This window comes from Dama dama, chromosome 14, assembly GCF_033118175.1.
Source record: "Dama dama isolate Ldn47 chromosome 14, ASM3311817v1, whole genome shotgun sequence".
NCBI classification, from domain to species: Eukaryota; Metazoa; Chordata; class Mammalia; order Artiodactyla; family Cervidae; genus Dama; species Dama dama.
The window spans coordinates 52,720,912-52,737,600 of record NC_083694.1 but is presented as its reverse complement, the minus strand read 5'-3'; the positions used below and the strand labels follow the sequence as shown (position 1 = coordinate 52,737,600).

The window sequence follows — 16,689 nt, the reverse complement described above, 5'->3', positions numbered from 1 at the left end:
TTAAGATTTCTTTCCTTCTGCTAACTCTGGGGTTCTTCATTTCTTCCTTCTCTAATTGCTTTAGGTGTAGAGTTAGGTTATTTAATTGGTTTTTTTCCTGTTTCTGGATGTAAGCCTGTAATGCTATGAACCTTCCCCTTAGCACTGCTTTTACAGTGTCCCATAGGTTTTGGGTTGTTGTGTTTTCATTTTCATTCATTTCTATACATATTTTGATTTCTTTTTTGATTTCTTCTATGATTTGTTGGTTATTCAGAAGCGTGTTATTTAGCCTCCATATGTTTGAAGTTTTAACAATTTTTTTCCTGTAATTGAGATCTAATCTTACTGCACTGTGGTCAGAAAAGATGACTGGAATGATTTCAATTTTTTTGAATTTTCCAAGACCAGATTTATGGCCCAGGATGTGATCTATTCTGGAGAAGGTTCCGTGTGCACTTGAGAAAAAGGTGAAGTTGATTGTTTTGGGGTGAAATGTCCTATAGATATCAATTAGGTCTAGCTGGTCCATTGTGTCATTTAAGGTTTGTGTTTCCTTGTTAATTTTCTGTTTAGTTGATCTATCCATAGTTGTGAGTGGGGTATTAAAGTCTCCCACTATTATTGTGTTACTATTAATTTCCTCTTTCATACTCGTTAGTGTTTGCCGCACATATTGCGGTGCTCCTATGTTGGGTGCATATATATTTATAACTGTTATATCTTCTTCTTGGATTGATCCTTTGATCATTATGTAGTGTCCTTCTTTGTCTCTTTTCACATCCTTTATTTGAAAGTCTATTTTATCTGATATGAGTATTGCGACTCCTGCTTTCTTTTGGTCTCCGTTTGCATGAAATATTTTTTTTCCAGCCCTTCACTTTTAGTCTGTATGTGTCTCTTGTTTTGAGGTGGGTCTCTTGTAGACAGCATATATAGGAGTCTTGTTTTTGTATCTATTCAGCCAATCTTTGTCTTTTGGTTGGGGCATTCAACCCATTTACCTTTAAGGTAATTATTGATAGGTGTGGTCCCGTTGCCATTTACTTTGTTGTTTTGGGTTCACGTTTATACAACCTTTCTGCATTTCCTGTCTAGAGAAGATCCTTTAGCATTTGTTGAAGAGCTGGTTTGGTGGTGCTGAATTCTCTCAGCTTTTGCTTATCTGTAAAGCTTTTGAATTCTCCTTCATATCTGAATGAGATCCTTGCTGGATACAGTAATCTAGGTTGTAGGTTATTCTCTTTCATTACTTTCAGTACGTCCTGCCATTCCCTTCTGGCCTGGAGGGTTTCTATTGATAGATCAGCTGTTATCCTTATGGGAATCCCTTTGTGTGTTATTTGTTGTTTTTCCCTTGCTGCTTTTAATATTTGTTCTTTGTGTTTGATCTTTGTTAATTTGATTAATATGTGTCTTGGGGTGTTTCGCCTTGGGTTTATCCTGTTTGGGACTCTCTGGGTTTCTTGGACTTGGGTGGCTATTTCCTTCCCCATTTTAGGGAAGTTTTCAGCTATTATCTCCTCGAGTATTTTCTCATGGCCTTTCTTTTTGTCTTCTTCTTCTGGAACTCCTATGATTCAAATGTTGGGGCGTTTCACAGTGTCCCAGAGGTCCCTGAGGTTGTCCTCATTTCTTTTGATCCTTTTTTCTTTTTTCCTCTCTGCTTCATTTATTTCCACCATTTTATCTTCTACCTCACTTATCCTATCTTCTGCCTCCGTTATTCTACTCTTGGTTCCCTCCAAAGTGTTTTTGATCTCATTCATTGCATTATTCATTTGTAATTGACTCTTTTTTATTTCTTCTAGGTCTTTATTAAACAGTTCTTGAATCTTTTCAATCTTTGTTTCCAGGCTATTTATCTGTAACTCCATTTTGTTTTCAAGATTTTGGATCATTTTTATTATCATTATTCTAAATTCTTTTTCAGGTAGATTCCCTATCTCCTCCTCTTTTGTTTGACTTGGTGGGCATTTTTCATGTTCCTTTACCTGTTGGGTATTTCTTTGCCTTTTCATCTTGTTTAGATTGCTGTATCTGGAGTGGGCTTTCTGTATTCTGGAGGTCTGTGGTTCCTTTTTATTGTGGAGGATTAACCCAGTGGGTGGGGTTAGACGATTGGCTTGTCAAGGTTTCCTGGTTAGGGAAGCTTGCGTCAGTGTTCTGGTGCGTGGAACTTGATTTCTTCTCTTTGGAGAGCAATGGAGTGCCCAGTAATGAGTTTTGAGATGGGTCTATGTGTTAGGTGTGACCTTGGGCAGCCTGTATGTTGATGTTCAGGGCTATGTTCCTGCGTTGCTGGAGAATTTGCGTGGTATGTCTTGCTCTAAAACTTATTGGCTCTTGGGAGGTGGTTGGTTTCAGTGTAGGTATGAAGGCTTTTGGACAGTCACTTATTACTTAAAGTTCCATGTAGTCAGGAGTTTTCTGGTGTTCTCAGGTTTTGGGCTTAAGTCTCCTGCCTCTGGATTTCAGTTTTTTTCTTCCTGTAGTCTCAGGACTTCTCCAACTATACAGCCCTGCCAATGCAGGAGACCTGGGTTCGATCCCTGGGTTGGGAAGATCCCTGGAGAAGGCAATGGCGACCCACTCTATGATTCTGGCGTTTGCAGGAAGAGGAGGGGGAGGGTGGCTGCGGACCCGACAGGCGAAGAAGACAGCCAAAGAAGACAGCGCCTGCTGACTCAAGCCAGCTCCCACTCAGGCCCTCTGCAGGCACGACATAGCTTATTTTCTGATTTCAGAATGGACTGGGTCGTTGGGGTTCGCTGAGGGCTTGCACAGCAGCGGACACTCGCTTGCGCAGCAGGAGCCACGAGGCTGTGACAGTCTCTGGGGGCTGCTGTTCCGGGCGGCGCATGCGCACTTTACTCCTGAACGCGCCTGGGGGTGGTCCCTCCCGGGCTCAGCACGTGAAAAAGAGCAACAACAAGTCTTCATTGTAGTTTTGATTTGCATTTCTCTGATAATGAGTGATGTTGAGCATCTTTTCATGTGTTTGTTAGCCATCTGTATGTCTTCTTTGGAGAAATGTCTGTTTAGTTCTTTGGCCCACTTTTTGATTGGGTCATTTATCTTTCTGGAATTGAGCTGCAGGAGTTGCTTGTATATTTTTAAGATTAATTCTTTGTCAGTTGCTTCATTTGCTATTATTTTCTCCCAATCTGAAGGCTGTCTTTTCACCTTGCTTATAGTTTCCTTCATTGTGCAAAAGCTTGTAAGTTTAATTAGGTCCCATTTGTTTATTTTTACTTTTATTTCCATTACTCTGGAAGGTGAAGACCAAGTTTTTATCTCCTACTGAGTTCTGGTTCTGACTTTTTACCTTTGTCTATTTTACCTTTATTCTGAATTTTTACCTTTGTCTATTTGTCTATTTTACCTCTGGTTCTATAATTTTTACCTGCGAACTGATTCAATTCTCTGGGCTTTTTTAGGGCAGGGACCTTATTGTTGCTAGTCCCCTCTTTGGAAATGAGGTCCTGCTTCCAAATCCTACCCATTTGGGCAGGGCTTAGAAAGCCTTACTGGACCTGCTTTCCATTCTGAATCCTACCCTCTCCTGAGATCGCACGGCAACCCACTCCAGTATTCTTGCCTGGAGAATCCCAGGGACAGAGGAGCCTGATGGGCTACAGTCCATAGAATCACAAAGAACTGGACAGGACTGAAGCAACTGAGCATGCTCCAGAGATCTCTGTAGTCACTCTTTGTGTTCCTACTAAGAGCTAATCCTACCTTCAATATACGAACACTTACCAACAACTATATTAGGAACTATAAGGAAATAAACCACAGCTCTGCCCTTGAACACTGCATGCTCTAAGAAAGGCATGAAAAGATCCCCTACCAAGCTGACCACTACAGTCTCCTTTGCAGGATTCTTCATACTTTCTTGTCAAATCCTGGGTGCCACAGCTTCAGTATTTGATCCTCCTTTATTGACACTCCTGAGGTGACGCCATCAAACCCTGTTTAAATACATACTATGTACTGATGACTCCAAAAGATAGCATCTTTAGTCTCACTTTCTCCTTTACACTCGACTCATTTATCCAGCTACCTCAAGATCTCTATTTGCATGTCCATCTGGGAATCTCTGTCATGTCTGAATCTGAACTCTTTATTTTTCCCCACAAACCTGTTTTCCCTCCAATATTTGCCACCCCAGTTGTCATTCAACTGCATTCTTCTAGTTGTTCAGACAAAAAACTTGAGAATTATCTTCTATTTCTTTCACGACCCCCAATCAATCCATCAGCAAATCTCATAGAATCTACATTCAATATATATCCATAATTCAACTATTTCTTACTATCTCTACTGCTCCCACTCTATGCCTAGCTACCATCCCCTCTTGATGTGGATTAATGCTATAGCCTTCTGGTCTCCCTATTTCTACCCATTGGTCCTCCAGTCTATTGTCAAACCAGCAGCCACTCTGTTGAAAGTGACCCTTTGAAAAGAGACATTAGATCAAATGACTGCTCAAAACCCTACTTTTTTCCCCTTAACTTTGATAGCTTCATTAATTCAGAAGTTTGGACTGACTGATTTTTCCATTTAGAACAGTACTTGGCACAGAGTAGTGCTCAATAAATAGTTGTCGGATGAATGAAGAGAACTACAGCGAGAGAGGTATGTACATGACAACACAGGGGGAGTCCAAAGGCAGAAACATGAGTTCCAGTTGCGTAAACTGGGAATAGCTTCACAAAGCAGTGGATGCTTGAACAGATTTCGAGGAATAAACTCACACTGGTCAGGAGTTCTGAGAGGAAGACACTGAAAGCCAACAGCATGGCCCCTGTAAGGGCTGAGAGAAACAGAGGCATAGTGCACTCTGGAACTGCCTGGGATTCCAGAGGGTGGAGAGGGCAAGTGTGAGTGAGCAAAGACTGAGCTGGCAGGGGTCCGGGTAGGGCCAGGTGCTCCACTCTTGCTGGCCCTCCCTGACTCCTGCAACTGTCCAGAACTTGGTCTTCCTTACTATCAGTTCAAGAGATATTTGGGCTCCATGAAAGACAGAAAAGGCAGTAGGGTATCGGGGGTTTATGAGATGGACTCTGGAGTTAGCCTTCCCAAGTCTGAATCAACCCTTCAGTTCCTCCTAACTGGATGACTTAGAGAAATGACTTACAAACTGTCTCTGCCTCAGTTTCCTCACAAACAGTGACCTACCTCAGAGGGCTGTTATGAGAATTAAATGTGAAGCACTTAGAACACACAATTCAGCACTGCATATCTGAACACCATTATTATGGTAGTCTACAAAACTGGACTTCCCAGAATTTGTATATGGAATTTCATTTATTCAAGATCTTAAGGAATTTGCTCCATATTTTGATAAAAGCTGACCTATACATTTCTTGTATAACTTTTCGAAAAAATCTTTTCTTTCTCCCAATCAATTTGATCATATCAAAGACTCAGTCTTAACAGGAAAAGCTTAGATCACTAGGAAATAAAAATAGCTAGTACTTCAGGAGAAAGAGATCAAAGGATTAATACACTTGAAAAATGAATAGAAAAGAGACATGTTTATAGCTTTTGCTTCTTAGAAAATAATGAAGCTGACTAATTTAGTTTTTGAGTATTTATTCCTTAATGGCTAGCTGCAGTTTTTAAAAGTCGTATTAATAAAAGAGCTTGGTCGCACTGATAATGTAGGGAGTTTCCCGTGATTAGGCTGCTACCTTGCCTATAATAGTCACTATTAGACAGTGCAAGGTCACTGGGCTGAGGTAGAACTCTGGACGTGCCTGCACTCAAGCCTTGAGATGTCAGATTTCAACCACAGGAAACAGATACTGATAATAACCAGAGAATTTGAGGAAGACAACCAGGAAGCTGAACATCCCTTCTATTGCAGTGTTTACTGGCTTCCTTGTGTGGATCTGCTTCACGTCTAACTGCTGTTCCTTTTACTATAGTATAAATTAACTTCCTTTTGTTCTGTCTGCAAAGGAAATGGAAAACACCTGGTTGCAATTTTCCATGTCACTGAGATACTTCTGAAGGCACCCTTTTCAAGTTTAAATATTCTTAATTCCTTCAATCTGTCTTCATATGTACTATTGTAAACTGTTTCACTGTTTACCTATGAACTCTCTTCAAGGCTTTTGTAACATTTCCTACTAAAAACAAAACAAAACAAAACAAAATTAGGTAGTATACTGTAGCATTGGTCCAAAGAGTACAGACAGCATTTGAAGAATCACCTAGTATACTCAAAGTATTCAACTTAATTCCTAACCAAACTGCTTCTCCTGCTTTGAACTTGAGGATCAGCCATGGATCTTACAGCTTGTCCTGTCATATTTACACGAGGCCCCTTCTTTTTAAATAAGGGCTCTTGACTTGAACTACCCACGGAGTATTTTCCAAGGTGAACAATCCATGATTCTTTAAAATTTATATACAATAGGAACACCTGATTTTCCAATTTCGAATAAAGAATAGACTGATTTATAGAGACATGGCTGTCTTTTAAGCTCTCAGTCACTAGAATATGTAACAAAAAGGCACCAATATTACCAATGCCAAAGTCTGAGAAGCAAGCCTCATTTACAGAATATGCCTGTAGAATCTCGCCTTTCTGAGACTGGAGGAGTTACCAGGCATCTTACGAATGTAAATGGCGGGTGAGTTCATGAATAAAAGTAAAGCAAGACAGTCAGGACAGCATGACAAAGAAAAGTTTTAGGTTTTTTTGCGGGTCTAGTGGATAAAGGTTTCGGTTTTGCTTTGTTTCCTGGATTAGTCAATGGAAGAATAATATCTATCAAAATAGTATTGTAATCTATTTTTCACAAATGCTGAGAAAAGAAAGAAAACTAAAAAACCTGAAGAAATTACCAAAGTATAAAGTTCCTTTTTGAGACTAAACAATAGGACTGACTAAACCCTAAACAGAAGGACCAACTCTTTGCGATCCCTTGGACAGTGGCCCACCGGAGTCCTCTGTCCGTGGGATTCTCCAGGCAAGAATACTGGAGTGGGTTTCCATGCCCTTCTCCAGGGAATCTTCCTGACCCAGGAATCAAACCCCCATCTCTTATGTCTCCTGCACTGGAAGGCAGGTTCTTTACCACTAGTGCCACCTGGGAAGCCCAAACAATAGGATGAGCACTCATTTCAGAGGGAATATCTACATGTGTGCAAACAGAATGACAATGAAAACTGTCTATACAATTCCTAGCGGCCCTCATGACCTTCTAGTTGTCTCAGAGCAATGTTTCTGAGGGCAGTGAACTGCACTAGGTAAAAGTAGAATGTCCTCAAAAAAGCAAGAGGTTGTTCTTAGAGGCACCCTCAAGGGAGGAAGGCAAAAAGGACAATGCTGTTTTGCACTTCAGAATGAACTTGGAAAAAAAATCACTCTGCCCATTAAATTATTCTCTAGGCAATGATTTTTACATTTTAAACCAAATTGATATGTTCCAAAGCTGAAATTATTTTATGCCGCTTTCATTTCCTTTAGGACGCTGAAACTGTGTGACTGGGCTGGATGACCACACAGGTGTGAACAGCTCTAAGCCTGGGTACAAGTAAAGCCCTTCCTGCTCAGAGAATATGTGGACAGACACTATGTCCCAGTGAACACACATGGTGCACTGAGGACTCAGGTTTAAATACAATAACTATAATTAATAAAATAAATAAATAAATACAATAACTAGCGTGGGGCAAAGTTCAAACATCCAGAGAGAAGCACTGTGTATTCAATGCATCCCCCCCCAAAACTCTTACTTCAGTCAAGTAATTGTTATAGAATTTATATTCTGAGTTTTTGTAACTAATCTGCTTAGCTTTTCATTATTTCATGCTGTAAACTTTTAAAGACAATCTAAACGAGTAACAAGTTACAAACAAAACTTGTCCTTGCATTTTGAATTAGTTCCAACTAAGTATCTGGAGGTTAGAGTGTTTAGGCATTAAATGGCTAGGTCTTGCATGTCATTCTCTAAACAGTGTTACTTCTGAGAGTGAAGAGTTAAGACATTAGTCTGCAAAGTCTTCTGGAGAGAGAGACTGGATTCCTTTCCTTCCCTACAAAAAAATGCACTTCTGATGGTTGGTACAGGAGATTAACTGTGTAAAAGAAAACATGAGAACTTTGCCAAGGGTTTCATTTGTTTGTTGCTCTCTAAAGCCTTGCTGAAGCTGAAATTCCAATACTTTGGCCACCTCATGTGAAAAGTTGACTCACTGGAAAAGACCCTGATGCTGGGAGGGATTGGGGGCAGGAGGAGAAGGGGACGACAGAGGATGAGATGGCTGGATGGCATCACCGACTCGATGGACATGAGTTTGAGTAAACTCCAGGAGTTTGTGATGGACAGGGAGGCCTGGCATGCTGCGATTCAGGGGGTTGCAAAGAGTCGGACACGGCTGAGTGACTGAACTGAACTGAACTGAACTGAAAGCCTTGCTATACAACATGTGCTTGGTGGGGGCAGTAACAGCATCACCTAAGAGTGAGTTAGAAGTGCAGACTCTCAGGTTCTATATCCCACAACCACCAACTGGAATTTGAATTAGCAGTTAAATAGGATCACCAGGTGATTCAAATGTATAATAAAATTTGAGACTCAAGTGCTAAAGTTCCTTCCAGTTGGAGGAGCTTATGATCTTATAATAACAAAATCTGACTCTTGACAAAGGTGTCTTTAAAATAAGGTAAAAAGGAAACTCACTGAATTTCAACATAATAACATTTTAATGAAAAGAAAGGATTGTGCCAGGCATGCAAGAAATACTGCCTCATTTAATCCTCACCAAAACCCCTAAAAGATGAATAGTATTATCTTCTTTTTACAGAGAAGGAAACAGTTGCTGAGAAATGAAAAGCTTTGTCTGAGGCTGCAGAGCCTGGGAGCAGCAGCAGTGTATGTCTGGGGAACTAGGTCTTTCTCCCTCCAAGTCCTACACTGCTTCTACACCAATGGCCAGGAGAAAAATCTAGGAAAAGGTGCCAAGGGTAGTTACAAAAAAACAAACCAAGTGAAACTCAGTCAACCAACCAACAAAGTTTATCGATTACTTACTCTGGACCAAGAAATGTTCAACTCTTAAAGGAAACCTAAGATGTGAGCAACAAAGCAAAATTAAGACAATATAATGAGTATAAAATCTGTGATTCAAGTAATTATTAGAGATAACTAGACTTCAAAAGTGATTTTAAAATGTTAATAATAGTTATCTCATGGTTAGTAGAATTGCTGCTTTAAACTTTTTTATCTGAATTAATCAAATTCTCAAAAGGAGACACTGTTTTTAAATGAATCTATGCTTATACCAGTTTAATATGATATTTTAATGAAGAAATAATAGATGAAAAATGATTTTACATAAAAATAAGCCGATAAATCACAGGCTTCAAAGTTTCACAGGTCACGCTCTTGGACTTTTCCATTTAGTTTTACATTTTTCTTTTAGACATTATATACTTATTCTGCCTTGTGATTCAAAATATAATGTACTTCCCACAAACAGCAGATGGCACCATGCATCAGTGAAAAGAATGACAAATAAAAAGTCATAAAGGTCAAGCTGTCAAAATTGATATATTTTTAAAATAACTCAAATTTTCTAATTAACTTTATAATAGTGATAGATAATTTAAGACTTCATTTTGAAGATCCACTTTAGATGAGGAAGTTACTTTTGATCCAATTTTGCTGAAGAAAACTTGTGTGAGGATACAAAAGAGGAAAGAGGTATCCTACATTGTAAAAAGTCTACTGCAAATTAACTTAAAAATAGAGCTCTTAACATAAAAACTCCCAACTCAAGAGAGGTTTCTAGGAGAATAAAAATTCAAAGGGAAACTTCAAACTGCTAAATTATTAAAAGAACAAATCTAATATACAATTTAAGGATCATAAAATCATTACTGTATCTTCGAAACTGATTTTAATCAATAATCTGTGGTATTGTCAACCACACATCACAAAGAACTACATTTTTTGCCACCAAATCACATCATAATTCTTTTCTTTGACTCCAAATGATCCCAAGTATTGTCCAAAAACACAATAAGAACCTGGGAGGTATGCTAAAAGCCAAACACAGAGTGCAAGTAAGTCCTTTCCTTCTTTGACCAGCAACTCAGCAAGCAAATAGACATTACTTCAGATACTATTTCATTCCTGGATTCATCAAGCACATGGATTATATTTTTACAAAGACAGAAAACAGATTCTATAGGCACAATTTCTGTAACAGTTATAGAATGAAAATGAAAGGTTAAAAGGCAAAAAATAAAAGTGATATAGGAGGTTATATATTATTGATCCTTCCAATTTGTAAGACTAAATTCCACTAAATCTCTTTTTCCAAACCAAAAACTGCAGGGGTTGGTCAAAACAGGAGGTCATGTTTTCAGAAGTTAAAAAAATAATACGCAAGAACTCATCAGAAATTTTCCTGCAATATTTTCCTTTCTCAATCTTTAAACTGTGTATGTAATGCTTTGGGAAGAGGGTGATGTTTTTCATCGTCTCGGATAGGTATTTTTCCTGAGTGAAACACAGCAATAATACTTCTCAAGGGTTTACCTTATAAATAGTTTTGCCCTCCAATCATAAAAGTTCATTTTGGGTCCAAACAATAAATTTTAAAAAATGAAAATCCACTTAAAACCATGCTCTTGGCTCTAGGTAGTCATTCGTTTCTGATTCAATTCAACCCTATTCTACCCTATCTCATGCTTTCTCATTGAGTTGTCAGAATTCATCAAGTCCTGGAATCCTTAACCGTGCCCATAACAACAACCATGCCCTCTTTTCTGAAATACGAATTCACCCACTGCCCTTCATCTCCTCTGCTGCCGCTTTCAACTAACTACCAGCTTCTATGGGCACCGGTCCCTAACCGGTCTCCTTGGTCTTCTCATTCCCCTTCAATGCATCCACAGCAGCCACTGTTGTGGTTGAGTTGGTTAAGTCACAGCCATCAGTTCAGTTCAATTCAGTTCAGTCACTCAGTCATGTCCGACTCTTTGCGACCTCATGAATCGCAGCACGCCAGGCCTCCCTGTCCATCACAAACTCCCGGAGTTTACTCAAACACATGTCCATCGAGTCGGTGACGCCATCCAGCCATCTCATCCTCTGTCGTCCCTTTCTCCTCCTGCCCCCGATCCCTCCCAGCATCAGGATCTTTTCCAATGAGTCAACTCTTCGCCATCAGGTGGCAAAGTACTGGAGTTTCAGCTTCAGCATCAGTCCTTCCAATGAATACTCAGGACTGATCTCATTTAGGATGGACTGGTTGGATCTCCTTGCAGTCCAAGGGACTCTCAAGAGTCTTCTCCAACACCACAGTTCAAAAGCATCAATTTTTCGGCGCTCAGCTTTCTTCACAGTCCAACTCTCACATCCATACATGACCACTGGAAAAACCATAGCCTTGACTAGACAGACCTTTGTTGGCAAAGTAATGTCTCTGCATTTTAATATGCTATCTAGGTTGGTCATAACTTTCCTTCCAAGGAGTAAGCATCTTTTAATTTCATAGCTACAGTCACCATCTGTGGTGATTTTGAAGCCCCAGAAAATAAAGTCTGACACTGTTTCCACTGTTACCCCATCTATTTGCCATGAAGTGATGGGACCAGATGCCATGATCTTAGTTTTCTGAATGTTGAGCTTTAAGCCAATTTTTTCACTCTCCTCTTTCACTTTCATCAAGAGGCTTTTTAGTTCCTCTTCATTTTCTGCCATAAGGGTGATGTCATCTGCATATCTGAGATTATTGATATTTCTCCTGGCAATCTTGATTCCAGCTTGTGCTTCATCTAGCCTGCATTTCTCATGATGTACTCTGCATATAAGTTAAATAAGCAGGGTGACAATATACAGCCTTGATGTACTCCTTTTGCTATCTGGAACCAGTCTGTTGTTCCATGTCCAGTTCTAACTGTTGCTTTGTGACCTGCATACAGGTTTCTCAAGAGGCAGGTCAGGTGGTCTGGTATGCCCATCGCCTTCAGAATTTTCCACAGTTTTCCATACAGATCTCTAAAACAATTAAATCAGACCACACAATTCCATCTTATAGATCTTCACTGGCTCCTCCCTGCACTTGGGATGAAATCCCAGGTCCTCCTTGACATGGCTGCCAAGCTCTGTTATCACTTGGGTCCACCCACCTCTTGGCCAGCTGCTGTCTGTGATCTACCAGTTCTGCCTTTCTTCAATTTTCTCCCACTCAAAAGCCTCCCACATGGACCTTCCCCACCCATCGCTGAGAATTCGCGTACTGATCTCTCAGATCTCAGCTCTAAATGTCACCTACTCAGAGAGGCCACTCTTGAGACCCTAATCTAAAATAGGTTTACTTATTACAAAAATCTTGAGGCAGCTTGTACTTTCCCTTTATAGCATTAATCAAAATGTATAACCACATATGTTTTGTATTAATTTAGTATTTGTCTGCTCGATAGCCTGTTAGCTCCATGGATAGAAAAATAAATCTGTTCTATCAACCATGATATCTGCTAGGTCTAACCCAGTGTCAGAATATACTAGGAATTCAATATTTTTAAATAAATGAATGACTGGATGAATGAATACAACATTTCCCTTTAGTGAGTATCTCCGGTCCCCTAAATGTTGAATTTACTGGTTATTGCTTTTCTAGAGACAAAAGACAAACCTTCACTTGAAAACAACTTGGAAGCATATGCTTCCCCTGTTTTTGCTTTCCTGGCATCCTCCTAACTGTTCTAAGTACCAGTCTGTCTCACATTCATGTTTGGGATGAGAGTTGCCTAGTTTTCACTCTTTTTCAATGCCTTTGAAAGCCAAATAACTCATGAATCCATTTAGACTCTCTAATAAACCTTTAATAACCCAACCTTAAAAACATCTAGTTACTCTGCTGAAATGATGCAACACACCAATGTATTCTATGAACTCCTGTCCCCCCAAATATAAGAAAATATATCAAAAAAGGCTATACAAATCTAATTAGATTTTTTGCATACATCATATAATGTGTTCCCTCCCCTGTAAGTCCACAACAATGTAGCACCATTAGACAATTTGGCATTACACCACATACTCATAAATGTAGGTTTACTGCAAAAGATAAAAGGTATAGAGGATAAATCTGTAAAAGCCATAATCTTCAACAGTAGCATTCACTCTTGATGCTGAATTCTCAATGAATATGTGTCAGCTGACACCACACAACTATTCTGACTCTCCTAGGATTACCTTTTGAAAACATCTATTTCATCATGCCATTACCCTGATTTAAAAGTTTCAGTGGCTTCCCATTTACATAACCATGTTTCCCAAACTGCAGACGCCAAATCCGAGGTAACAGTTATGTGTGAGGGAAAGAAAAGCCAAAGCAAATATGCTACATCTCTTTGGACAAACAGTTTTTACTTAAACATTTTTAGGAAAAAACATTTACATTAAAACAACTCTGGCTCTACTGTGGAGCAAAATGCAAAATTTAAAACTGAATTTTAAATATATGATATGCAACTATACAGAAGCTTTGAGTTTGAGAAACTGTCAGACACACGATAAACAGTAAATATGTTAAAGAGACATCACAGAGGACTTCATTCACTATATAAATAGTGACAATTATGGCCCAGCAATACTGGGCTTGAGCAGTGGACCTCCCTCCTGTTTGGATCAGGTGTTCCTTTTCTTATGAGCTCAACCCTAATATATCACTAGTGTCAATATAATATTAGGTTGAACCACAGGAAACTGTCAATATTCAATGACTTTTGATTTACAAAAATGACATACCCGTATGGTTCAACACAATAGAAGACTCTTTCTGTCTAATTTGTACGTGATCACCTCAACCTGCCTCCTTTCAGAAATATCTGTTTGTTCTTCTCCATCATCAATTACTGTTACTGGCCTAAACCAGACTTCAGTAAAGGCTGGCTTAGGATTCAATCTGAATCAATTGATACACAAGTATAATCAAGTATTCGATGCTCTATATTTTGAGGAAAAAACATTCCCTCTCCTTCAGTTATGGCATAAACAACTCCTGCTTGCCATTTAATAGTACTGAAGGAACATGAGCTAAAAAGAAATGGGAAAGTCACTTACAATCTTTCTCCCACAACCTAACTGATCAGAGCATTTCTCTCAGTATGCTACTGGGTTAACATATAACAAAACCATTCTAATAAGCCACTTATATAAGTGTAGAATCTTTTAAGCTTGATCAACTATTTCTACTGTTAAACAAAGAAATAGGCTTCGTCAGAGTAAGAGTGCCTGATATCAACCACAAAGCACTGAATATCAAGTCACACTTTTCTTTGTAAAAAAGAAAAAGTTATTTGTGATTCTGACTTTTAAAAAGCTTTGAAATTTTTTAAGAAGGAAAAATTTTAGATTTTCAAAGAGATTTTTAAGTTTAGTATACATAAACGTGTTATTAACGATCATAGGTCCGTTTGGTCAAGGCTATGGTTTTTCCAGTGGTCATGTATGGATGTGAGAGTTGGACTGTGAAGAAAGCTGAGTGCTGAGAAATCAATGCTTTTGAACTGTGGTGTTGGAGAAGACTCTTGAGAGTCCCGTGGACTGCAAGGAGATCCAACCAGTCCATCCTAGGAGATCAGTCCTGGGTGTTCATTGGAAGGACTGATGCTGAAGCTGAAACTCCAATACTTTGGCCACCTCATGCGAAGAGTTGACTCATTGGAAAAGACCCTGATGCTGGGAGGGATCGGGGGCAGGAGGAGAAAGGGACGACAGAGGATGAGATGGCTGGATGGCATCACCGACTCGATGGGCATGGGTTTGGGTAGACTCCGGGAGTTTGTGATGGACAGCGAGGCCTGGCGTGCTGTGATTCATGGGGTTGCAAACTGAAGCGACTGAACTGACTGACTGACTGATATCATTTTCTGACTTTGTGAAAGTGAAAGTCTGAAAAAGCCTCACAAATCATCCACATTGAAAACAAAATGCAGACATATTTCATTCCCTATTTGGCAACTGCTAACTTTAAAAGGTTCCATCTTACTCTTCAGCTAAACCTTTATGAAATAAAATACCTGACTATTTTTACTCATAATTTGCTGCAGCACTGTCATGAAACAAGACTGATCCAGATACCAGTTCTGAGGAAGTTTAGCTGTTAAAATACACATCTGTTTTCTGTCAACTTGGCTTTGTTGATAGGTCCATAGTAACAGATGACCAAAATAGCCTTGAAAAGAATCAACAGAACGAGGTTCTTACCCCTAGAATCAATCTGAACATACAGCAACCACATAAACATTGCTGGATATTTCCCTGAAGTTTTGTGTTTCTCCGAATTCATTACCTTGGACTATTATTTCACTTCCTAGAATTTGCCAAGTAATGAATTCTAAGAAATGAAAAAGTGCACTACTCTCATGCCTCTCCATCTCACTCTTCTCAACCTCCATAAAAAGAACTGTGCCTAAACCATTCAATAGCTCCCATATGGGACAGAAGGCAGCTCCCCCGTGACTCTCCACTATTGTTGCTACTGATGATTAAAATGATCAAAAAGTATATAACCTTTAGCCCAAACGCATTTCAATATATAAGCACATGAAAGTATTAAGTGAGCATTCCTTAAACTTCAGAGAATTTTAAAATCTAGAAACATTTGTTAAATATGTAAATTTCTGGGGTCATATTTTTCAAGAATCTTGAGTCTCCTATGGGGCTACAGAATTTGTGTGATTAACAAGCTCTCCCCACCCCTCTTCCAAGTTATTTCTTTTGGATATAATTCAATTACCATAACATTCAGCCTTTAAAGGTGTTCAAATCAGTAGTTTTGAGTATATTCACATGATTGTACAACTATCTCAATTATCTAATTTCAGAACATTTCATCACCCTAAAAAGAAGCCTTTTATACCCAATCTCTCTTCCCCCAGCTCCTGGCAACTACTAATTTCCATTTTGTCTCCATGGATTTGCATATAAATGAAATCATACAATATGTGCTCTTTCTGTCTGGATCCTTTAACTTAGTACCATATTTTCAAGATTTATCGAGGATGTATCAGCACATCATGCCTTCTATGGCTGAATATATGGGTATACCCTGTTTCGTTTCTTCATTCATCAGGGGTTGGACAGTTGTGCTGCTTCCACTTTTTAGTTATTATGAATAATGCTGACATGACCATTAGTACACAAGGTTTTCTTGTGGGGGTATTCTTTTGGTAAATTTATGTTTTTAGTTCTTTTGGGTGCATATACAGAAGTTGAATTGCTGGGTAGTATGGTAACTCTATTTTTAACTTTTTGAGTAATTTCCAGACTGCTTTTCAAAGTAACTATAATACTTTACATTCTCATCAGCAATTTATGAGGGTTCCAGTGTCTCCACATCCTCACTAATGCTGGTTTTTGTCAACCTTTTTTATTATAGGTATTCTAGAGAGTGTGAAGTGTGTGCTTTTAGTTTGCTTTTTCATCTTGACTCATGATGTCAAAGATCTCTTAATGTGCTTATCAATCATCTGCATATCTTCTTTGGGGAAATGTCTACCCAGATTCTTTCAGTTTAGTCACTCAGTCGAGTCTGGCTCTTTGAGACCCCATGGACTGCAGCACACCAGGCCTCCCTGTCCATCGCCCACTCCCACAGTTTACCCAAATTCCTGTCCACTGAGTTGGTGATGCCATCCAACCATCTTATCCTCGGTCATAACCCTTTTCC

General features: G+C 39.2%; 1 protein-coding gene across 4 annotated transcripts in view; it reads right to left on the bottom strand.

Moving 5' to 3' along the window:
• Positions 1-16,689, bottom strand: part of RABGAP1L (RAB GTPase activating protein 1 like) — a 677,120-nt gene that overhangs the window by 203,441 nt on the left and 456,990 nt on the right. The window lies entirely within an intron of this gene.